Source organism: Bos indicus, chromosome 28 (genome assembly GCF_029378745.1).
Source record: "Bos indicus isolate NIAB-ARS_2022 breed Sahiwal x Tharparkar chromosome 28, NIAB-ARS_B.indTharparkar_mat_pri_1.0, whole genome shotgun sequence".
Taxonomy (NCBI): Eukaryota; Metazoa; Chordata; class Mammalia; order Artiodactyla; family Bovidae; genus Bos; species Bos indicus.
In genome coordinates this window covers 31137074-31161661 of record NC_091787.1, presented here as the reverse complement: position 1 = coordinate 31161661, position 24588 = coordinate 31137074, and the positions used below count along the sequence as shown (strand labels likewise).

The 24588-nt window shown below is 42.5% G+C and overlaps 1 pseudogene; it reads left to right on the top strand.

The window, feature by feature from the left end:
* LOC109553741 (phosphatidylinositol N-acetylglucosaminyltransferase subunit C-like) overlaps positions 1 to 24022 on the top strand; it is a 69677-nt pseudogene extending 45655 nt beyond the window's left edge.
* The last annotated feature ends 566 nt before the right edge of the window (positions 24023 to 24588 follow it).

Below are 24588 nucleotides of genomic sequence, written 5' to 3'. Positions count from 1 at the left end.
AGGTGGTTCCGCTGTCTGGACAGTATCGCACTCGGCATAATCATCAGTGTGGTTAGTCATTCTAAGGGGCTGGAAAGAACTCAAATATCCAGCCACCAGAGAATGGAAAAAAGTCCATGTATGGAACACTCGGCAAAGTTAAAAGGAATGAAGCAGACCCCCCATATGGGCTTGACATGGCCAAATCTCCAAGACATATATTGTTGAGTGAGAAAAAACAACTCACATGTTGATATATTTACTGTGATATCACTTGCATTAAAAGAGAAGTCTCAAACAAGGTGCCTTCAGTGGCTACATACCATTCTAAAGGGTCTGTAAAATACACATCAGGCTGGTAAACAGTGGTTATCACGGATTAAGAGGGTGGCTGTAACCAGGAGGGTAGGTGATCTAAGGGGATGCTGGCCTGCACAGGGGGACCGCTTGCCCAGGTTTGCCCAGAATGACCTCTGTTTCCTCTGTTGCTGGTTTAACTTATAACAGCACTTCCTTTCACTCTCAAAGATGTTCAGTTTGGGTGATAAGTTAATTAATCTACTTATCTGTAAGGCTTAATTTTTTACAAAAAGAATGTATGAAGTAATCACTTGTGTCATTTCTAACAGTGCATCAGGAGAAGGTCAAGTCTTCCTCTCCTTCTCCAGAGCCCCAGCCCTACTCCTCAGAGGTAAATACTGTTAACAGTTCTCACATCCTTCTCGAAACTGTAACTCTATATCTAACCACATAACCTTGGGAGCCAGTGGTAAAGAATCCACCCGCCAATGCAGGAGATTCAAGAGACAAGAGTTTGATTCCTGGGTTGGGAAAATCCCCTAGAGGAGGAAATGGCAACCCACTCTGGTATTCTTGCCTGGAAAATCTTAGGGATGGAGGAGCCGGGCGGGCTAAAATCCACGGGGTTACAAAGAGTTGGACATGACTGAGCACTCATGCACAAGCTTAAACCACAGAGAAAAAGACATACAGAATTATGCAGCACACTCTGTTCTGAAACATGCTTTTTTCACTCAATCAGGATATTGAGGAAAACTATCATTAGATTCTCAGGTCCCACCAACAGAGCTTCAGGTTCCATGGGTTGACAGTGGTGGCCATGGATGTGTATTTGACAAACTTTCTGCATGATTTTGATACCAATGGTCCATGGACTCCAGGCTAATCTTTGTCCATTAAACAATCATTCATCCATTCACTCAATAAACAATCATGGAACCTCACTCTGGATTTGGCCCTGACTAAGCTTGGAATTCATCAGAAAACATAACACATCCTTGCCCTCCAGGGTGCAGTCTCAGGCCTGCTTCAGGTGAGATTAGTCATCACCAACAGTGGGTTGAACTGGCTATGAGCATGGGCCGTGGGGTCAGACAAACCCAATCCTGGTACTTCCTCTTTCTGACCATGTGACCTTGGGAAAACTACTTAAGCCAATCTTTGCCTCAGTCATCTGGTCTGTAAAATGGACATCATAATCCCCAAATCACATGATGGGCACTTGATAAGTTGAAGCTACTATCATTCATTAAATTAATTATAAAGAATATATATCTATATATAATAAAATTCCTATAGCATTCTTGCCAAGAATGTTTAAACTAAATTATGAGGAAACAATCTGATAATCTGAACTCAGAAATATTCTAGAAAACTTGCCTATATTCTCCAAAAATGTCAGTGTCATGAAAACAGAGAGAGAATCTGTTTTAGATGAAAGAAGATGAAAGAGACATACAACTAAATGCAAATTCTGATCCATGCTTGGGTTATATACACACACATGTGTGTGTATAATATCACTGGGATAATTGGAAGATATGAAAATCAACTGTATACTATATAATGATATTATAGGATAAGGCAATGGCACCCCACTCCAGTACTCTTGCCTGGCAAATCCCATTGACGGAGGAGCCTGGTAGGCTCCAGTCCATGGGGTCGCTACAGTCGGACATGACTGAGCAACTTCACTTTCACTTTTCACTTTCATGTACTGGAGAAGGAAATGGCAGCCCACTCCAGTGTTCTTGCCTGGAGAATCCCAGGGACGGGGGAGCCTGGTGGGCTGCCGTCTATGGGGTCACACACAGTCGAACACAACTGAAGTGACTTAGCAGCAGCAGCAATGTTAAATTTCTTTATTGTGATAATTGCACCATGTAAATGATCTCATTCTCAGGATGTATACTGAAATACGTTGTGCTATCTGCAAATAACTCTCAAATGGTTCAGAAAATCTTACGTGTAGAGATGGGGGAGAAAAAACAAGACACAGAAAGGAAGACAGAAAGAGAAAGTGGAGAATATGTAGCAAAATGTTAACAATTGGTGTATCTAGATGAGTATATGGGTGATCCTATTCTATTACTCCAACTTACTTTGGAATGTAGATTTTACATTTTCCAAAGTAAACAATTTGGAAAAGTGAAATCTAGTGGTTTTAGAAAATGATATTCTGGCTAGTGGCTGACTGGGGAAGGAGGCAGGGACTAGTTGGGGAGCATGGCTGGGAGCTTCCTGACTTCTGTGAATGTCCTATTTCTTGAACTGAGTGAGTTCACATTTAGAGGATTCACTGGGCTGGGCACCTACGATTTCTCCTCTTTTTGTGAGTAGGTAATGTGCCAATAGATACAGTTTATTTAGAATCATCATCCTAATAGAGCATCCTTCCCAGCATCCTATCCTCTGCTCTGGGTCTGTAAATGCAAGATGGGTCCAGGCTGGAGGGAAGGCTGGGGCGGGGCCATTCTTCCTTGAGAGGAAGGACGTGAGTCCAATGACAGCCTGACCCTGCGGGGAGGGGGCAGGCTGCTTCCGGAGGTGCCCCAGCCTGCCCCTCTGGGCCATGCCCACTTCTGCTGCCAGCCCCTGTCGCAGGAAGGTGGCCTTGACTCCACACTTCTCAGGCCCCGTGTTCCCCTCTCTTGTCAGCCCTGTGGGCCCAGAAGGATGTGGGCTTAATGAGGCATCTCATCTTGTGTGAGAAGCGAGTCCAGGGGTCACATTTTCCTCTCCTTGCATTGTTCCCCATGTGCTTGACATGATCTGCTTCACTAGCTGGAGATGCAAATGTAGTCATGTCTCTGTGCTTTGCAGATTAATTGCTGGAGTCTTCATCGCCCTAAATTAACAGAAACAAGAACAACGGCTAACACTTACATGGAGCTCACTACATGCCAGATTCTAACTACTTTATGTATATAACTTATTTAATCTTACAACAACTCTCTGATAGGCAGAGTCATTGCTGTTTTCTCTTAATCCATCTTATAGATGGGGAAATTGTGGCACAGAGAATACATTTGCCAAGAAGGACTGACTGCATAATTAGCAGGGCCAAGTGCAAAATGAAAATGGAAGAGAGTACTTGTTCAAAAATTATTCAATATAAAAAAAAAGAATGAAACAATGCACAATATGGATGGACCTATACATTATCATCGGAGAAGGCAATGGCAACCCACTCCAGTGTTCTTGCCTGGAGAATCCCAGGGACGGCGGAGCCTGGTGGGCTGCTGTCTATGGGGTTGCACAGAGTCGGACACGACTGAAGCAACTTAGCAGCAGCAGCAGCAGCATACATTATCATACTAAGGGAAGTAGACCAGATAAAGACAAATATCATATGATATGTGGAATCTTTAAAAAATGATACAAATGAACTTATTTACAAAACAGAAATAGACTCAGAGACACAGGAAAAAAACTTACATTACCAAAGTAGGGGGGAGTTTGGGATTAACATATACACAGCACTATATATAAAATAGATAAGCAATAGGACCTACTGTATAGCACAAGAAACTATAATCAATATTTGTAATAATTTACAAGAGAAAAGAACCTAAAAAAGAATGTATATATATAGGAAATAGCAACTCACTCCAGTATTCTTGCCTGGGAAATCCTATGGAAAGATGGACCCAGCAGGTGACAGTCCACGAGATCCCAAAGAGTCAGAAACAACTTAGCAATTAAACAACAACAAATATATATATATGTATATGCTGCTGCTAAGTCACTTCAGTCATGCCCGACTCTGTCCAACCCCATAGACGGCAGCCCACCAGGCTCCCCCGTCCCTAGGATTCTCCAGGCAAGAACACTGGAGTGGGTTGCCATTTCCTTCTCCAATGCATGAAAGTGAAAAGTGAAAGTGATGTAACTCAGTCGTGTCCAACTCTTAGCGACCCCATGGATTGCAGCCTACCAGGCTCCTCCGTCCATGGGATTCTCCAGGCAAGAATACTGGAGTGGGGTGCCATTGCCTTCTCCTATATATATATATATATATATATATATATATATACATGTAACTGAATCACTTTGCTATACACTTGAAACTAACACAACATTGTAAATCAACTATACCTCAGTTTTGAAAAAGAAGCCAAAAACTAAAATATGGTTCATAGATTTTTTTTAATTTATTAAGACAGTCAAGATAGCAAGCATTAAGCCCAGCACGGGGCCTGTTTAAGGAAGGCCCCTGTGAGATCGTACAGGTCTGCAACCCATGAGGTCAGGCCAGGGAAGTAGCAGAGCAGGAACTTGAACCCAACAGTCTGACTCCAGAGTCCACCCTCCTAACCACTGTGATATACTACCCCTCTGCCCTTAGGGTCCTTCTCCCCTTACCTTCCACAAGCTGCCCAGGAACTGGAGCCATGTACTCCGTGCACCAGGATGTGTCCAATGTCTGAAAGCCGGGCTTAGATGGAACAGAACAGTCTGCCCGGCCTGCTGCCACAAGGGGTCGCTGTTGAAAACTGGTCCCGCGCAGTTCGCCATCTCCACATCCACAGCTCAGTCCTGACCCAGCCCTGGATACAGCAGGGCTCCACATTTGAACTTCAGGCTACAGCTCTTTTATCTCACACTCTTAAGTGCATCCACTGCTCCCACTGCACGACCTCAACCAGAATGCCTGGGAGTCTCTGCCTTGTCAACTGCTGGGTGGGTACCAGCCTCCCTAACAAGCACCTAAGCCTGCTATTAGCTTGGTTCACCTATCCAGATTTTCCATTTCCTGATCCCGAGGTTCTCCTGTGGGACCCCTTCCATCCTTTCTTGCCAAAGGATCTCAGAGAGGCCCAATTCCGTTCATCAGAAAGGCTCCAGTAATCTTAAACCTCAAAAGGGAAAGGTCAGTCAGGGTCTCAACCTCAGTCCTCCCAAATGCAAATATCCTGCCTCTGTGATCAGCTCAGCAAAACCTTCTCAGAATCACATAATTCCTTTCTTCAGCCTTTTCCCAGAGCAATGTGCTTGCCTACTTTACAAAGCACTGCATAACAAGCAAAGAGCACTACTCATTTGCCAGAAAATCTAGTTTTGTCTTCCCAGGCACTCCACTACACAGAGTTTAACATGACTGGTGCATCAGTGTCACACCCAGATACTTTCTTAATAACATGGGTGTCTAAAAACCATTGGAAAATGAGACTTTAAAGGCTGAAGGATAGGAGAGAGGGCAGAGCAGATGGCCTGTGAGGACTATAACCTCCCTCATGAACACTGGCTAGTGAGTCCAGGAACATCTGGATTACTCTGGGTACCATGGGTATCTCTGTAGTTAAGCCTGCACCATCCAGAGTTCCCCTCTGTATTAGAAGTGGATTCAGCTACAGGTGACAGAATATCAACCAATAGTGGACTAAACTGAGATTATTTTCATCTGACAGAAATCTGGAGGTAGGCAAGTTACTGGCACTGGTTATCAGCTCATGGTGGTGTCAAAACACTTCTCTTGATCCTTCCCTCATAGAGGCTGATGGCTGCTGCAGCTCTAGCCCTTAAGTCTGCATTCAAGGCAAAAAGGAGAAAGGGCAAGAAGGGCAGCACCAGCAGCAAGAAAGGAAAAGCCTTCCTAAGAGCCCACAGGTTTCAGCTCAACGCCCCATTGATCTGAGTTGTGTCCCATGCCTTTCCTGGCTACAAGGGAGTCTGGGAAAGTGAGCCATTTGTCTGGGGCTAAGACACTGTCACCACAAGCAAAACTGGAATGTCGCAGCAAAGAGGAAGATGCCGCATCTTCCCCCTACGGTCGTTCTAGGTGGCACAGGGCTCCACGGCACCTTCTCAAAAGCCCCAAATTCCTACCAAAGGAGCTCCTGCATCCCACGGTCCTCTCAATGCCCCAGGCAAGAAGGGCCCACCCAAGGAGCCGGGATTCTCCTGAGCAGGAGGCCTGCTGACTTCAGCCTTCTCCTTGGTGATTAATGGTGTTCAGCTCTGCGGCGGCGGGGCAGGGAGTGGGGTGGGGGAGGCGGCTAATTAGCTGTAGACTGATTAAGGACAAGGCAGGCAAAGTCCCAGACATGATAAACAGGAACTTTCCATCTTCCTCCCTCCCTTCCTTGTTGCCACCACTATCAACAGCAGAAGCCAGGCCCACGGTACCCCTCATGGCACACCTGGGTGGGAGGCCAGCAGATATCCAGCCACTGCTCACACTGCCCAGTGCCGACCAGGCAACACTGGGTCTTCCTTCAGGTCTCCTGCTCACCTCCAGCTTTTCCCCACCTCCTTGCTCTCGACCAGGTATGGTACCAGGCCGAGGATTTCTAAACCAGCCTCCGTTCTAAAGAATCCACAACTGAGGGCTGTAGAAAGGCAGAAAGGGTGAGTTCACTATGACCTGGAGTCATGGGTCAGGGCTCCATGGAGGGGCTTTGGATAGGTTTTCTGAGTGGAGCGGTCCTGGAGAAAGGGGAGGACACATGCACAGGAGTGGAGGTGAAATGAGCAGAATGCGCTCCTGGGGCAGCGAGGAATCTGGAAACAGGCCCGGAGCAGAACAAAGCCAGAGGCAGGAGGGAGATGAGTACACGGAGGGAGGAAGAGATTAGATACAGTGCAGCCCAGCTCTTCCAGTCTCAGCTCCTCCACAACACGTGATGTCCTCGTGCCTGATGCCCGGAAGGGGAGCCCCAGGGGATCTGCGTCCCCACCTCTGGGTGTGATCCTGATCCTGGCCTGTACCTTTCACTTCAGAAAGCACCTGTAGGCTACCTTCATGCCGCCATTGCCCAGCCAAACCACAGTGGAAAAGCTCTCTGACATGTGAGTCTTCTACCAGATAAGGCTGTGATAAGAACAAAGGATACATTTCACCAACAGATAACAAGAGAAAGTCAGTGAGTGTGATTTCTCAAGTCCCTTCTGTTTCCCCAGGTGGAGACATCCTTCAAGAGGTGGCCAAGGCAAACCCCTATCTTCAGAGGCTTGGGAAGCACCCTACTCCCACCCTACTCTGTCTGGCTCACTCTTACCCATTCTTTGAGTCTCAACTCAAGTTCATTTCTTCCCCTGACCCCTCCAGGATCAGATTTTATGTATCTCCCATCATCAAGTGTAATACAGGACATTAATGCATTTGGATATTAATGCATTGGGGTGACTGTCTTTACTACTATAGATTCAATCAGCAAATATTTACTGAGCCATGAACTGTGCTAAGTTCTGGAGATACGATGAAATACAGACCTGCCCTCGCGGAGCTTGTGGTCTCGGCGTAAGTCTCAGCTGGTACCTAAGTGGGGATCCTAACTCCAGAAGTCAGACTCCTCCCAACCCAAATAAGACAATGCGACAACTCAAGCTCATTCTACTCATGGCCTCAGGCCCCTCCCATGAGGACCTTCACGTGTGGTTGCTCAGGCTGTCCATGACACAAGGGGGCTGGAGTGGATGCTGGTATGTGAATGTGAATATGAAAGTTGCTCGGTCGTGTCCAACTCTTTGCGATACAGTTCATGAAATTCTCCAAGCCTGAATACTGGAGTGGGTAGCCTTTCCCTTCTCCAGGGGATCTTCCCAACCCAGGGATCAAACTAGGTCTCTCTGCAACGTGTGCTGCTCATATTCCTCCTTCAGAGCCTAGGCACTCACTCCTCCAGCTGCCAAGAGTGTTGCCCAGTAATGGTTGGCAACTGAGCCCCTCTCCAGGATTTGTCCTCAGCCAAAGAGAGGCATGTCATTCCCCAGAGTGACATCTGCTCTGCTGTCTGCTCATTTGAAATAACAAAGGCCTGCCCCCTTCCTTGCCTCAATCCAGGAGTTTCCAGTGGGGCTGTATTCCTTACGACCCAATCCTACTTCCCTCGCCACTCACTCAGGGACTGTTCCTGAGACCACTCCCCAGGAAGATGCCTGCATGCAAATCTCAAGTCTCAGAGTCTGTTCCATGGGAACGTGAGAAAGAAACATGTTTGGGCAAAAATCCACCTTCATGTGTGACTGCGTCTGGTGGAAAGGACTCATTTTTTTCTCAACTGCACGAAGATGCTCCTGGCATGACTTAGCAGCAGCCCAGCCCAGCCTAAGAGCTGAACCAGGAGTGCAAACCAGTGCTGGAGGGCCTTGGCACAGTCCTGGGGAGGGAATTGGGCCTTGCTGCCAAGTGATTTAGAAGACTCTGGAGGAGAGTATATCTGTGGTAAGAAGCCCACCAGCTCCTGGAGTCTGATTCCAGCTGATTAAGAGGCACCCAGGGCAAGTATTTCTGCAAGACAGCTGGGAAATAAGCTGAGGGAAACTGTTAACCCGGGATTTTCAACAATGTGGAAGATGTCAGACCAGTCCCAAGCACCCTAACTCAGGCCCAGTGTGTGGGAACTCACCCAGGTGGGTGTGGGAGGAGGGCGGGAGAAGCGGGAAGGAATTAGACTTGCACAAACTTCATAATTGAAATCATTAATAGCAGTAAAATAAGTTGTCCACCCTACATGTAATTTGTAGTAATGTTTGGTTACTGAGATTAATTTCTGGTAATGAAATACTAATTAAACCATTTATTGAGTAATGTATTTGCTTGGCGGTGTTTTATGGGTGTTCGCTTATAAATATTTTAATTACTTTTGCTAAGTAATTAGAATTTACTAAATAATTTCCAAACTATTTATTAATTTCTAGCAATTCTCAGCCAACCAACAAGTTATTGTTTTACTTTATATCAGTAATTAAAGTCTGGGTTTTTTTTTCTTTTTTAGGACTTTGAGTGAAGAGAAAGAGTAATAAATACAGTTTGTTCTATCAAGGAAGTTAGGCATATTAAAGCAAAAAAGGGGGAGACATAAAAATCACTTATAATGCAACATTACTCAAACACCATTAATAAGATAAACATATCTTTGCAGACTTTCCTTACAGGCACATGTTCCGTGCTTTTCAAAATTGAGGCTATACCAACTACATGATTTTTTGCCACCAAACTTCAAATTTTGTATCCTACTTACTATTCAACTAAAGAACTAAACCATTCCAAAGAGTTAAAGTCTCTAACAATTAAAAAGACTTTCTGAAAATGATATTTACTTTTTCTACCTCTATACAACCTACTATATGTCAAATACTATGCAAAGTAATTTATACACTGCTGCTGCTAAGTCACTTCAGTCGTGTCCGACTCTGTGCAACCCCATAGACGGAAGCCCACCAGGCTCTGCCGTCCCTGGGATTCTCCAGGCAAGAACACTGGAGTGGGTTGCCATTTCCTTCTCCAGTGCATGAAAGTGAAAAGTGAAAGTGAAGTCACTCAGTCGTGTCTGACTCTTCGCGACCCCATGGACCGCAGCCTATTATTGGTAGTAATAAACTACTTTGTGGCAGTAGTCAGTGTAAAATTGAGCTCCCCATGTGATACAGTCTTAGCATGAAGTCATCCTTAATAAAATAATGGTCTGAAAGGAAAAAAAAACAAAATAAATGAAACAAGCTCATGGTGAGTGTAGTTCTGGGATCTGCTTTTCTTGCTTGATTATCATAAACAGTTTTCCATTTCAATAAATACAGAGGAGCAGTAATATCTGTTTTCCTAGTTGTATAGTATTCCATGTCCCCAGTTATTATTTAATTATTTAATGCCTAATTGCTGGAAATTTTGGCTATTTTCAGTTTACTACTATAAAGTGTTAGCCACTTAGTCGTGTCTGACTCTTTGCCACCGCATGGACTGTAGCCTGCTTCTGTCCATGGAGTTCTCTAGGCAAGAGTACTAGGCTGGGTAGCCCTTCCCTTCTCCAGGGGATCTTCTTGACCCAGGGATTGAACCTGGGTCTCCTTCATTACAGACAGATTCTTTACCACCTGAGCCACCAGGGAAGCTCCAGCACAGATTCACAAACACACAAATCTATACTTAATAAGATATATTACTTTAAGACTGTAGTTAAAAATCACTACACTCGATTCATTATAACTCAGGTAACCTAGTTGAGTTCAAACTGTGTATATCCTGAGACTCCTGCATTGCAAGCAGATTCTTTACTGTCTGAGCCACCAGGGAAGTCCACTACTATCGTAAATAAGCTTATAAATGAATGACAATATACACAGATCTGTGTGCGCTTGTCAACTATTTCTTTAGAACCATATTCCTAGGAGTGGAATTGATGGGTCAAATTGTAGGAACATTTTTAAGGCTTTTGATTCATGCTGCCCACACGCCTCAAGAAAAACTGAACAATTTATACTCCCATCAGTACAGCTGAAAGACCTTTCCCTGCATTATATGCAATTATTATTATTCTAAATCTCATGTCACTTCTTCTTGCTCTAAGCAGAGAGGTAGCCCAAGAAAGCATTCTGAATCTCAGCACCTCACAAACTGCTATTCCATTGGCTCAGGAGAAACACAGTTGGTTAAGGTCTTCTCATGAAGACCTGCACGCTATGTCATCATAGCTTAAGTAGCACCAAAATGTTTAAAATCACTCCCTACCACGCCATCCCCTCTCCCCCAGTCTCCTCCTTTCCACCCAGGACTTCCCTTCCCTGAAGCCATCAGCAGATGTGGCACAAAGGGCTTGCCTCACTGCTGGCAGATGCCCACAGAATAGGACTTCTCCCTTTATCTCTTGAAAAAATATCTGCCCACCAAAGTCAGTGCCTAAAACTCTACCATCAGTGGCACACACTAAGCAGCTCCCTAAACATTCAGAGGTTATCCCGGGTGACAATTTATGTTCCAATAAGTTTTCCAGAGGCTCTCCCATCTCTTCTCCAATGCTCCTCTCACTTGCTGCCAAGTCACACGGTGCCTCTGGCCATCCCAAGCTCCCATCCTTAACCCTATCTCCCTCCTCAGACAGTCCCACCTTGAAAATTTTTTTTTAGTATGTGTGAGATGCAACCTCCTTCAAATAAACCCAGAAATCTTCTTTTGGAGATATTTCAACAACTCTTTGAATAAAGGAGGGAGGCAAATTCAGGAGGGAAAGGTGAGCATGAACTGAGAGAAGGATCGATACAGAGATAAAAGGGGGGTCACCAACATTGCCCCCTCCCAAAACCAAACCACAAAATGGAGCATACACTCCAAAGAGTGGAGAGTTCCCACAGGCATATCACCATGGTGCCACCATGAATTATTTCCCTCTATTTTTTGCATCCGTTTCCTCTCTCTCCCTAGAACATATCACGTTCCAGGTACTTCTCCAGGCCCTCAAAAGTTGCTCAAAGGAAGGAAAGCTAAGGTGTGAAAAGCCCCCAGCATTGGCTGAACATTGGAATCACCCAGGGCTCTTTCAAAAATACTGATTAATATCTGTATCCCACCTCAAAAATTCTGATACAGTTGGCCTGGTTTGATTTGGGCCTCAGAGTTTTAAATATATCACAGGTTGGGGCTTCCCTGGTGATCTAGTGGTTTAAGATTTCACCTTCCAATACAGAAAGTGTGGGTTTAATCCCTGGTCGGGGAGCTAAGATCCCACGTGACTCATGGTCAAAAAAATCAAAACATAAAACAGAAACAATATTGTAACAAATTCAATAAAGACTTAAACAAAGATGAGTTTGGACTTCATCTACTAGCCAGTGGAGCCTATTAAAGATTTGTAAATCACATAGCACAGTGGGAAACAACACTGATTGGAAAGAAGACCATGTCAAGTAAAAATAATAAGTGAATAACAATAGAGCAGCTTTTGGATTCCAGGCTCTTTTCTTAGACATATACTACATATTTTAAAAGTATATATGATATAAGAAATGCTAAGAAGCTCAGACAGGATAAATAAATAAATAAAACCATACTCACACCAGCATATAAGAGTAAAGCTACCAAAATACAAAGGCAAAGAAAAACCTTAAAAAACAGAGGGAAAAAGAAATATTACCTTCAAAGTAGTAATAATAACAATAACTGGCTTCTCTATAAGAACAGTGGAGGCCAGAACAAGAAGGTGAGTAGGAAAGTACACTTATGTGTATACAAACTACTTTATGTATACTTGTTAAATCATCACAATAACCCTAGAAGGGAGCTACTGTTACTATCACCATTTTAAGTAATGAGAAAAGTGAGGCTTAAAAAACGTTAACACCTTGTTCATGATCAGAGGACAAGTCAACTAAAGAACTGAGATTTGAATCCCGGAGGTCTGGCTCCAAAATCCATGATCTTTGTTTTGCTTCTGGATATGGTGGATTAGCTTATTCAGACCAACCTCTTCACCAAAAGCAACTAGGAAAGCAAGTTTGAACAAAAAGAAAAATTACCAGGGCACTAAAGACTTGAGAGTCCGAGATAGCAAAGATAAACGAAGACAAATGTGTGAACCTGAATATTTGGGAACATTTTCCCCTGCAAGCATCTGCAAATTTGTAGACAAATGTGAGGGTCCCAGAAGCTGAGTAGATATTCGGCAGTCTCCTTGGACTAATTTAAAAAATGAATTCTGGGATGCCAAAAATGGCTAACTTAGAAAACATCTCCAGCTTTCAGTTGGGACATGTAACAAGTTATAGCCAAAAAGTAAGAGCTAACCTTACTTCTAGATTACATAAAGAGATAAGCCATCAGAAAAGCTGAAAACCAGATTTAAACTAGTTCAATCCACAAGTGGGCCTTAGGAAGCATTACTGCGAACAGAGTTAGTGGGGCTGATGGAATTCCAGCTGAGTTATTTAAAATCCTAAAAGATCATACTATTAAATAAGGTGCTGCATTCAATATGTCAGCAAATTTGGAAAACTCAGCAGTGGCCACAGGAAAGGAAAAGGTCTTTGGGATTCATTCCAGTCCCAAAGAAGGGCAATGCCAAAGAATGTTCAAATTAATGCACAGTTGTACTCATTTCACATGCTAGTAAGGTTATGCTCAAAATCCTTCAAGCTAAGCTTTAGCAGTACATGAACCAAGAACTTCCAGATGCACAAGATGGATTTAGAAAAGGCAGAGGAACCAAAGGTCAAATTGCCAACATCTGTTGGGTCATAGAGAAAGCAAGGGAATCCCAGAAAAAGATCTGTTTCATTGACTACACTAAAGCCTTTGACTGTGTGAAGCACAACAAACTGTAGAATATTCTTAAAGAGATGAGAGTACCAGATCACCTGACCTGTCTCCTGAGAAACCTGTATGCGGGTCAAGAAACAACAGTTAGAGCTGGACACGGAACCATGGACTGGGTCAAAACTGGGATGGGAGTACAACAAGGCTGTATATTGTCACCCTGCTTATTTAACGTCAACACAGAGTACATCATGTGAAATGCTGGACTGGACGAATCGCAAACTGGAATCAAGATTGCAGGGAGAAATATCAATAACCTCAGATACGCAGATGACAACACTCTAATGGCAGAAAGTGAAGAGGAACTAAAGAGCCTCTTGATGAAGGTGAAAGAGGAGAGTGAAAAAGCTGGCTTAAAACTCAACATTCAAAAACTAAGATCACGGCATCCTATCCCATCACTTCATGGAAGACAGATGGGGAAAAAGTGTAAACAGTGACAGATTTTATTTTCTTGGGCTCCAAAATCACTGCAGACAGTGACTGCAGCTACGAAATTAAAAGATGCTTGCTACTTAGAAGAAAAGCTATGACAAGTTTAGACAGCATATTAAAAAGCAGAGACGTTACTTTGCTGACAAAGGTCCATATAGTCAAAGTTATGATTTTCCAGTAGTCATGTATGGATGTGAGAGCTGGACCATAAAGAAGGCTGTTGTTGTTCAGTCACTCCGTCATGTCCAATTCTTTGTGACGCCATGGACTCTAGCACACCAAGCATCCCTGTCCATTACTATCTCCCAGGGTTTGCTCAAACTCTTGTCCACTAAGTTGGTGATGCCATCCAACCATCTCATCTTCTGTCACCCCCTGCTCCTCCTGCCCTCATTCTTTCCCAGCATCAGGGTCTTTTCCAATGAGTCAGCTCTTTGCATCAGGTGGCCGAAGTACTGGAGCATCAGCTTCAACATCCATCTTTCTGAGGTAGAAATTGCTAGGCAGTCAGTGTAGGACTGTGAGACCTCGGTGTTGTTTTCAATAAACATCTCGCTCCATTAACCTAACGCTATACCCTTTGTCCCAAATTTCTGGAATGTGTCCTTGGTCTGATATTATCCAGGGAAGGGTAGTAATTAACTTCTATTTCATATGCCCAAAAGGAAAAAAACGGTTATCATTAATCTTTAGCTCATACATCTGGTCCATTGTAAAATGGCCAGGGGTCATGAAAAAGGGTGATGACTTAATCCAAGGAGCAAGAGAAGCCATAAAGATGTTAAGTTAAACATTTTGACCTTTAAACGGATTAGTTAGAAATGACATAGTTTAAGGACAGGAGCCAACCAAAAATGTACAGAATACTGGTAAGGATATAAACTACTGTAAGTCCTGCCTTTGGGGAACTCTTTATCTTCTCTCAGTGCCTATGCTGAGAGCTTTATACCTTCCTTCTCTTCAATAAATCCTATTCACTTACTACCATGAGTGTCTGTGTGTTCGTGAAGTTCATTGTTCGGCTCTGCAAACAAGAACTCAGATTCCCATTTCATTTCCAATGATATTCAGGGTTTATTTTCTTTAGGGTTGACTGGTTTGATCTCCTTGATTCCAAGGGACTCTCAAGAGTCTTCTCCAGCACCACAATTCAACCATTTAAATACCACCCCCAAAATGAAAGACTGTTATAAATCTAACAAATATGTGCAGGATCTCTGTGTTGAAAACTGCAAAATATTGATGAAAGAAAGCAAAGACCTAGATAAATAAAAAGATAATCTGTATTTATGGATTAGAAGAATCAAATTAATAAGATAACAATACCTTCCATTGACCTATAGATTCAATGAAATCCCAATCAAAATCTCTGTATACTCTTTTGAATCATGACTGACCAGTTGATTCTGAAATATATATGGCAAAGGCTTTAGAATGACCAAAACAATTTTGAAAAGGAAGAACAATGTTGAAGGTATAAAACTACCTAATTGCAAAGCTTTAAAAAAAAGCAATGTTGTTGTTCAGTCGCTAAGTCATGTCCAATTCTTTGTGACCCCATGCACTGCAGCATGCCAGGCTTCCCTGTCCTTTAGCATTTCCCTCAGTTTGCTCAAACTCATGCCCATCAAGTCAGTGATGCCATCCAACCATCTCATCCTCTGTTGCCCCCTTCTTCTCTTGCCCTCAATCTTTCCCAGCATCAGGGTCTTTTCCAACGAGTCAGCTGTTCACTTCAGGTGACCAAAGTATTAGAGCTTCAAATTCAGCACCAGTCCTCCCAATGAATATCCAGAGTTGATTTCCTTTAATTGACTGATTTGATCCCCTTAGAGTTCAAGGGACTCTCAAGAGTTTTCTCCAGCACCACAGTTTGAAGGCATCAATTCTTTGGCACTCAGCCTTTTTTGCTGTCCAGCTCTGGCATCCATATATGACTACTGGAAAAACTATAGCTGTGACTAGATGGACCTTTGTTTGTAAAGTAATGTCTCTGCTTTTTAATGTGCTGTCTAGGTTTGTCACTGATTTTCTTCCAAGAAGCAAATGTCTTTTAATTTCATGGCTGCAGTCACCGTCTGCAGTGATTTTGGAGCCCAAGAAAATAAAGTCTCTCACTCTTTCCATTGTTTCCCCATCTATTTTCCATGACGTGATGGGACCAGGTGCCATAATCTCTGTTTTTTGAATGCTGAGTTTTAAGCCAGCTTTTAAACTCTCCTCTTTCACTTTCATCAGTAGGTTCTTTAGTTTTTCTTCGCTTTCTGCCATAAGGATGGTGTCATCTGCATATCTGAGGTTATTAATATTTCTCCCCACAGTTTTGATTACAGCTTGTGCTTCATCCAGGCTGGCATTTCACATGATGTGCTCTACATATAAGTTAAATAAGCAGGGTGACAACATACAGCCTTGATGTACCCCTTTCCCAATTTTGAATCAGTCTATTGTTCCATGTCCAGTTCTAACTGTTGCTTCAGGTTTCTCAGGAGGCAGGTAAGGTGGTCTGATATTACCAACTCTTTAAGAATATTCCACAGTTTGTTGTGATCCACACAGTCTAAGGCTTTAGCGTAAACAATGAAGCTATAGTAATCAAGACAATGTGATATTAGCAAAGAGACAGACATATAGATCAATAGAACAAAACAATCTAAAGACAGATTCAACTGATTTTTGACAAAGGTCAAAGGCAATTTAATGGAGGAAGCCCGGAGAAAGTATAGTTATCTCCAAAAGTGGTGCTGGAATAACTATATGTCCTTATGAAAAAAAAGAAAAAGAAAGAACCTCAACTCATGCCTCACACCTTATATAAAAATTAACTCAAACACTCTTAAGTATATATGCAAGATAATTGAAAGTATGTGCTTACATAAAAATTTCTATATGAATATTCATGGCAACATTATTCATAATAGCCAAAAACAATCCAAATATTTGCTGAATGATGGATAAATAAATCTATGTATTCATACAATGCAACATTATTCAGCAATAAAAAGGAATGACATACCAATACTTGCTACAAAATGGATGAAACTTGAGAACAACAGGCTAAGTGAAAGAATCTATACAGGCGAAAAGTAGATTAGTAGCTGCCGAAGGCTGGGGGAGGGCCTTTGGCAGTGACTACTGGGGTTTCCTTTTTAAGATGATGAAATGCTCTGGAATTAGATAGTGGTGATGGTTGCATAACCTTGTGAATACACTATAAACCACTGAATTGTACATTTCCAAAGGGTGAATTTTATGGTATGCAAATTATATCTCAATAAAATAAAATTTTTTTTAATTAACTCAAAACGGGTCATAAACCTAAATGTATAACATGAAACTACAGAACTTCTCATATCTAGAAATACATGAGAAAATCTGCATAATCCTACATTAGGCGCTAGAAGCACAATCCACAAAAGCATGATCCACAAAAAAAAGAAATAAAAAATAAATAAAATAAATAAATAAGCTCTTGCTTTGCACGATCTTGAGAAAGAAAAATGGAGCTGGAGAAATCAACATTCCTGACTCAGACTACACTACAAAGCTACAGTAATCAGACAGTACAGTAACGGCACAAAAACAGCAACACAGATCAATAGAACAAGACAGAAAACCCAGAGAAAAACCCACATACCTATGGGCTTCTTATCTTTGACAAAAGAGGCAAGAATATACAATGGAGAAAAGACAGCCCTTTCAATAAGTAGTGCTAGGAAAATTGGACAGAATAAAATTAGAACACTTCCTAACACCATACGTGAAAATAAACTCAAAATGGATTAAAGACCTAAATGTAAAGCCAGAAACTATAAAACTCTCAGAGAAAAATATAGGCAAAACACTCTTTAACATAAATCACAGAAATATCTTCTCTGACCCACCTCCAAAAGTAATGGAAATTAAAATAAAAATAAACAAGTGGGACCTAATTAAACTTGATTTGCTTTGGCACAGCAAAGGAAACTGTAAAAAGATGAAAAGACAGCCTCAGAATGGGAGAAAATAATTGCCAATGAAACAACTGACAAATGATTAATCTCCAAAATATACAAGCAACTTGTGCAGCTCAAAACTAGAAAAACAACATACCCAATTAAAAAGTGAAAGGAGGACTTAAACAGACATTTCTCCAAAGAAGAGACACAAATGCCCAACAAATACATGAAAAGATACCCATCATCGCTCATTATTAGAGAAATGTAAATCAAAACTACAATGAGATATCATCTCACACCAGTCAGAATGGCCATCATCAAAATATCTACAGACAATAAATGCTGGAGAGGGTGCGGAGAAAAGGAAACTCTGTTGCACTGTTGGTAGGAATGTAAATTGGTAGAGCCACTATGAAGAATAGTATTTAGAGTCCTTAAAAAACTAGGAATAAAACTATCATGCTGCTACTGCTGCTAAGTCGCTTCAGTCGTGTCTGACTCTGTGCGACCCCATAGACGGTAGCCCACCAGGCTCCCCCGTCCCTGGGATTCTCCAGGCAAGAACACCAGAGTGGGTTGCCATTTCCTTCTCCAATGCATGAAAGTGAAAAGTGAAAGTGAAGTCGCTCAGTCATGTCTGACTCTAGCGACCCCATGGACTGCAGCCCACCAGGCTCCTCCATCCATGGGATTTTCTAGGCAAAAGTACTGGAGTGGGGTACCATTGCCTTCTCTGAAAACTACCATATGACCCAGCAATTCTACTGCTTGGCATGTACCCTGAGCAAACCATAACTGAAAAAGACGAGTGCACCCCAATGTTAATAGCAGCACTATTTACAACAGCTAGGACATGGAAGTAACCTAGATGTTCATCAGCAGATGAATGTATAAAGAAGTACATATATACAATGGTATATTACTCAGTCATTAAAAGGAATGCATTTGAGTCAGTTCTAGTGAGGTAGATGAACCTGGAGCCTGTTATACAGACTGAACTAAGTCAGAAAGAGAACAACAAATATTGTATACTAACACCTATATATGGAGTCTAGAAAGATGGTACTGATGAAATTATTTGCAGGGCAGTAATGGAGACACAGACATAGAGAACAGACTTACAGACATGGGGGCGGTGGGGAGGAACGAGAGGGTGGGACATATGGAGACGGTAACATGGAAACATACAATAATCATATGTAAAATAGAGAATTTGCTGTACGACTCAGGGTACTCAAGTTGGGGCTCTGGAACAACCTAGAGGGATGGGATAGGAAGGGAGGTTCAAGAGGGAGGGGACATATTTATACCTATGGATGATTCATGTTGATATTTGGCAGAAACCAACACAATACTGTAAAGCAATTATCCTTCAATTAAAAATAAATTTAAAAAATTTTAAACTAGGATTAAAACTACCATATGACCCAGAAATCCTGCTACTGGGCATATACCTTGAGAAAACCATAACTGAAAACTACAAATGTACCCCAGTGATCATGAATGTGTTAGCAGTCAGTTGTGTCCGACTCTCTGCGACCCCATGGACTGTAACCCACAAGGCTCCTCTGTCCACGGAGTTCTCCACGCAAGACTACTAGAGTGGATTGCCATTTCCTTCTCCAGGCAATCTTCCCAACCAAGGGATCAAACCTGGGTCTCCTGCATTGAAGGCAGATTCTTTACTGTCTGAGCCACCAGGGAAGCCCCAGAGTTCATAGCACCACTATTTACAAAGCTAGGATATGGAAGCAACACAGATGTCCATAGGCAGATAAATGGATAAAGAAGCTGTGGTACATATACACAATGGTATATGATTAAGCCATAAAAAGGAACATATTTGAGTCAGTTCTAGTGAGGTATATTGTCACCCTGCTTATTTAACTTCTATGCAGAGTACATCATGAGAAACACTTGGCTAGAAGAAACACAAGCTGGAATCAAGATTGCTGGGAGAAATATCAATAACCTTAGATATCTGTGCAGATGACACCACCCTTATGGCAGAAAGTGAAGAGGAACTAAAAAGCCTTTCGATGAAAGTGAAAGAGGAGAGTGAAAAAGTTGGCTTAAAACTCAGAAAACATTAAACCATTAAACTTAAAACATTCAGAAAACTAAGACCATGCTATCTGGTCCCATCACTTCATGGCAAATAGATGGGGAAACAGTGGAAACAGTGTCAGACTTTATTTTTGGGAGGCTCCAAAATCACTGCAGATGGTGACTGCAGCCATGAAATTAAAAGACGCTTACTCCTTGGAAGAAAAGTTATGACCAACCTAGATAGAATATTGAAAAGCAGAGACATTACTTTGCCCACAAAGGTCCGTCTAGTCAAGGCTATGGTTTTTCCAGTGGTCATGTATGGATGTGAGAGTTGGACTGTGAAGAAAGCTGAGCGCCAAAGAATTGATGCTTTTGAACTGTGGTGTTGGAGAAGACTCTTGAGAGTCCCTTGGACCGTAAGGAGATCCAACCAGTCCATTCTGAGGGAGATCAGCCCTGGGATTTCTTTGGAAAGACTGATGCTAAAGCTGAAACTCCAGTACTTTGGCCACCTGAAGTGAAGAGTTGACTGATTGGAAAAGACTCTGATGCTGGGAGGGATTTGGGGCAGGAGGAGAAGGGGACGACAGAGGATGAGATGGCTGGATGGCATCACTGACTCGATGGACGTGAGTCTCAGTGAACTCCGGGAGTTGGTGATGGACAGGGAGGTCTGGCATGCTGCGATTCATGGGGTCGCAAAGAGTCGGACATGACTGAGCGACTGAACTGAACTGAGTGAGGTAGAAGAACCTGTGCGTGTTGCATGGGGTTTCCCTGGTGGCTCAGATGATAAAAGAATCCACCTGCAATGCAGGAGACCTGGGTGCAATCCCTGGGTGGGAAGATCCCCTGGAGGAGGGCATGGCAACCCACTCCGGTACTCTTGCCTGGAGAAACCCCACGGACAGAGGAACCTGATGGGCTATAGTCCATGGGGTCACAAAGAGTTGGACACAATTAGATGAACCTAGAGCCTGTTATACAGAGTGAAATATGTCAGAAAGAGAAAAACAAATTTTGTATATTAACATATATATGGAATCTAGAAAAATGGTACTGATAAACCTATTTGCAGGGCAGCAACAGAGGCAGAAACATAAAGAACAGACTTTGGATACAGTAGGGGAAGGAGAGGGTGGGATGAATTAAGAGACTAGCACTGACATATTTACACTACCATATGTAAAATAGATAGCCACTGGGAAGCTGTTGTATGGGCACAGGGAGCTCAACCTGGTGGTTTGTGACAACCCAGAGGGGTGAGATGGGGTGGGGGAGTGAGGGAGAGGTTCAGGAGGGAAGGGACTTATGTGTACTTATGGCTGATTCACACTGTTGTATGGCAGAAGCCAACACAATATTGTAAAGCAATTATCCTCCAATTAAAAAAAAACAACACAAAAAACTCTTGCTTTCCAAAATACACTGTTAAGAGAATTCAAAAGCAAGCCATAGGCTCAAAATAAATATTTGCAAATTATATTTCTGACAAAGAGTTGTATACAGAATATATGAATAACTCTTAAAAACCCAACAATAAAAAGAAAAAACAAGCAACCTAATAGCTAACTTGTCAGAAGTCCCAAATACACACTTCACCAAAGAAGATATATGGGTGGCTAACAAGCACATTAATAGATGTTCAGCATAACTAGTCACTGCTGCTGCTGCTGCTGCTAAGTCGATTCAGTCGTGTCCGCCTCTGTGCGGCCCCATAGACGGCAGCCCACCAGGCTCCCCCGTCCCTGGGATTCTTCAGGCAAGAACACTGGAGTGGGTTGCCATTTCCTTCTCCAATGCATGAAAGGGGAAAGTGAAAGTGAAGTCGTTCAGTCGTGTCCGACTAGTAGCGACCCCACGGACTGCAGCCTACCAGGCTCCTCCATCCATGGGATTTTCTAGGCAAGAGTACTGGAGTGGCTTGCCATTGCCTTCTCCGAACTAGTCACTAGGGATAACCAAATTAAAACCACCATGAGATACACTACATACCTTTTAGACAGGCTAAAACTAAAAAGACTGACTGACTTGTTTGAATAATTTGGCAGCCAAATTTGAAAATTTGGCAGTTTCTTAAAAAATTAAACATACACATACCGTATGACCCAGCAATCCTACTCCTAGGTATTTATCCAAGAGAAATAAAAATGTATGCTTATGATAAATGAATGTTTATACAAGTTTTATTCATAATTATCCCAAACTGGACACAACCCAGATATCTTTCAGCTAGCAAATGGATAAACAAAGTACAGGACACCTATACAATAGAATACTACTCAGCAGTAAAAAGAAACAATTTATTGATTCACACGATACCATGTATGAATCTTAAATGTATAGTCCTAGGAAAGAAGTCAGACCTGGAAGGCTACATATATCTTCAGGGGTTGGAGTTGGGAACAGAGTTGACCACAGGGGAATTTAAGGGTGATTAACTGCTCTATACCAAGAGTTTTTGGTGGTGGCCCTGTGCCATTCTGAGAGTCACCAAATGACTCTGTGAATTTTATGGACAAAATCCATAAAACAGTACACACAAAAAATAAAGCTTACTATATGTAAACGTTTTTAAAAAATCAAGATATGGAGAGAACCCCAAGTGAAAGGCAAACTGTAAGAAATGAAAAAATGAATATTGTTTCTACAGAAAAATGATAGTATCATGTAAGGTGTAAAATATATGTACAATTGAAACATATGAAAATAAAAGCATAAAAGTTGGAGGTGGAAAATAGAATTAAAGCATTCTAAAGCTTTTGCATGATATGGAAAGTGCTAAAAGTACTACTTTATATTCAACTTTTATTTTATATTCAACTTTAATAAATCAAAGACGTATGTACAGTGCTCTAAGGAAACTATTAAAAATAATAATAAAAGAATTTTCAAATAGCAAGACAATAGAGGGAAGAAATGGAATAATAAAAATATTTGTTTAATCTAAAGGAAGGCAAGAAATGAGAGAAAAAAGAAATACAGAATTCGTGGGATAAATACTGAATAAATAAAATGATAGATGTAAACCCTAATACACTTATAGTTACATTAACTATAACTAAGCAGCAGGCGGCCGCCCTTCCCCGGCCGCACACCCCTAGGAACTCGCGGGCAGGAACTTAGCTGCATTGTCCTGCCTCAGAGAACAAACTCATCTACTGTAGGCCTGGCCTGGGTTGCTGCCTTTGAAAGCAAGGGAAGGTCAGTACAATATCAAGCACAACTCAGCGTGGACTTTCCAGAGAAGTCTTACTTCAACTTTACAAAGAACAAGAACAATATGGACTTCTGCAAGGGAGATTGAAGTCGCCTGAGTTTGAGCGAAAGGATAGTGTGTGCCCAGCCTGTAGCTAACACCAAAGAGGCCAGGTGGCATTAGGTCTTGTATGAGCTACAGCCCTTTCCTGATAACTACGTGGATCGGAGGTTCCTCGAAGAGCTCTGGAAAAACATCTATGCCCAGAAATACCAATACTGGGCTGTGGTGTTTGAGTCCAGCGTGGTGATACAGCAGCTGAGCAGTGTCTGTGTTTTTGTGGTTATCTGGTGGTATATGGATGAGGGTCTTCTGGCCCCTCAGTGGCTTTTTGGGACCGGCCTGGCTTCTTCACTGATTGGCTATGTTTTGTTTTATCTCACTGATGGAGATGAAGGACGGAAGAAGAGTGAGCGGACCCGGAGGGCTGACTTGAAGGGTGCCCAAGTCTTCATTACTTTCACATATGGCTTTTCACCAGTGCTGAAGACCCTGACAGAGTCTGTCAGCACTGACACCGTCTATGCCATGGCAGTCTTCATGCTGTTAGGTCACCTCATCTTCTTTGACTACGGCACCAATGCTGCCATTGCATCCTGCACTCTGTCCTTGAATGTGGCCGTCTTTGCTTCTGTCTGCCTTGCCTCCCGCCTGCCCCGATCCCTCCATGCCTTCATCATGGCGATGTCTGCCATCCAGATTTTTGCCCTGTGGCCCATATTACAGAAGAAACTGAAGGCATGTACGCCCCGCAGCTATGTGGGGGTCACACTGCTCTTTGCATTCTCAGCCTTAGGAGGCCTGCTGTCCCTCAGTGCTGTGGGAGCCATACTCTTTGCCCTTCTGCTGGTATCCATCTCATGTCTCTGCCCTTTCTACCTCATTCACTTGCAGCTTTTTAAAGAAAACATTTATGGGCCTTGGGATGAGGCTGAAATCAAAGAAGGTTTGTCCAGGTTCCTCAGCTGAGTTGGGGACCTCCATTCCGTTACTAAGACAAACTGATAGACCAGCCTTCCAACTAGTAGAAGATTTGAAACATGTATAATATCATGTATGAAACGAGTCGCCAGTCCAGGTTTGATGCACGGTACTGGATGCTTGGGGCTGGTGCACTGGGACAACCCAGAGGGAGGGGAGGGGAGGGAGGAGGGAGGAGGGTTCAGGATGGGGAACGCGGGTATACCTGTGGCGGATTCATTTCGATATTTGGCAAAACTAATACAATATTGTAAAGTTTAAAAATAAAATAAAATAAAAAAAAAAAAAAGATTTGAAGGCAGGGTTCCATTCTGGAAGTGGCGCACTGATGTGGGTGGGAGATCAGAGATCAAAAGAAAATGTTAATAAATGGCTTGGGCGGTGAAGGTGATAATCCTTTCTGTTATCTTATGGATGAAAAAGCTTCCTGGGGCCCTCGAATTATTGCCTCTCATTCTTCTCTGTAATAAATGAAGTGGTGTGGTTTCTATTTATTAAAAAAATAACAATACACAAAAAATAAATAAATAAATATAACTAAGCAAGATAGCCCAATTAAAAAGCAAAATTTTCATATTATGTTAAATAAAACAATTGCAGATGTTGTTCATCAGAGT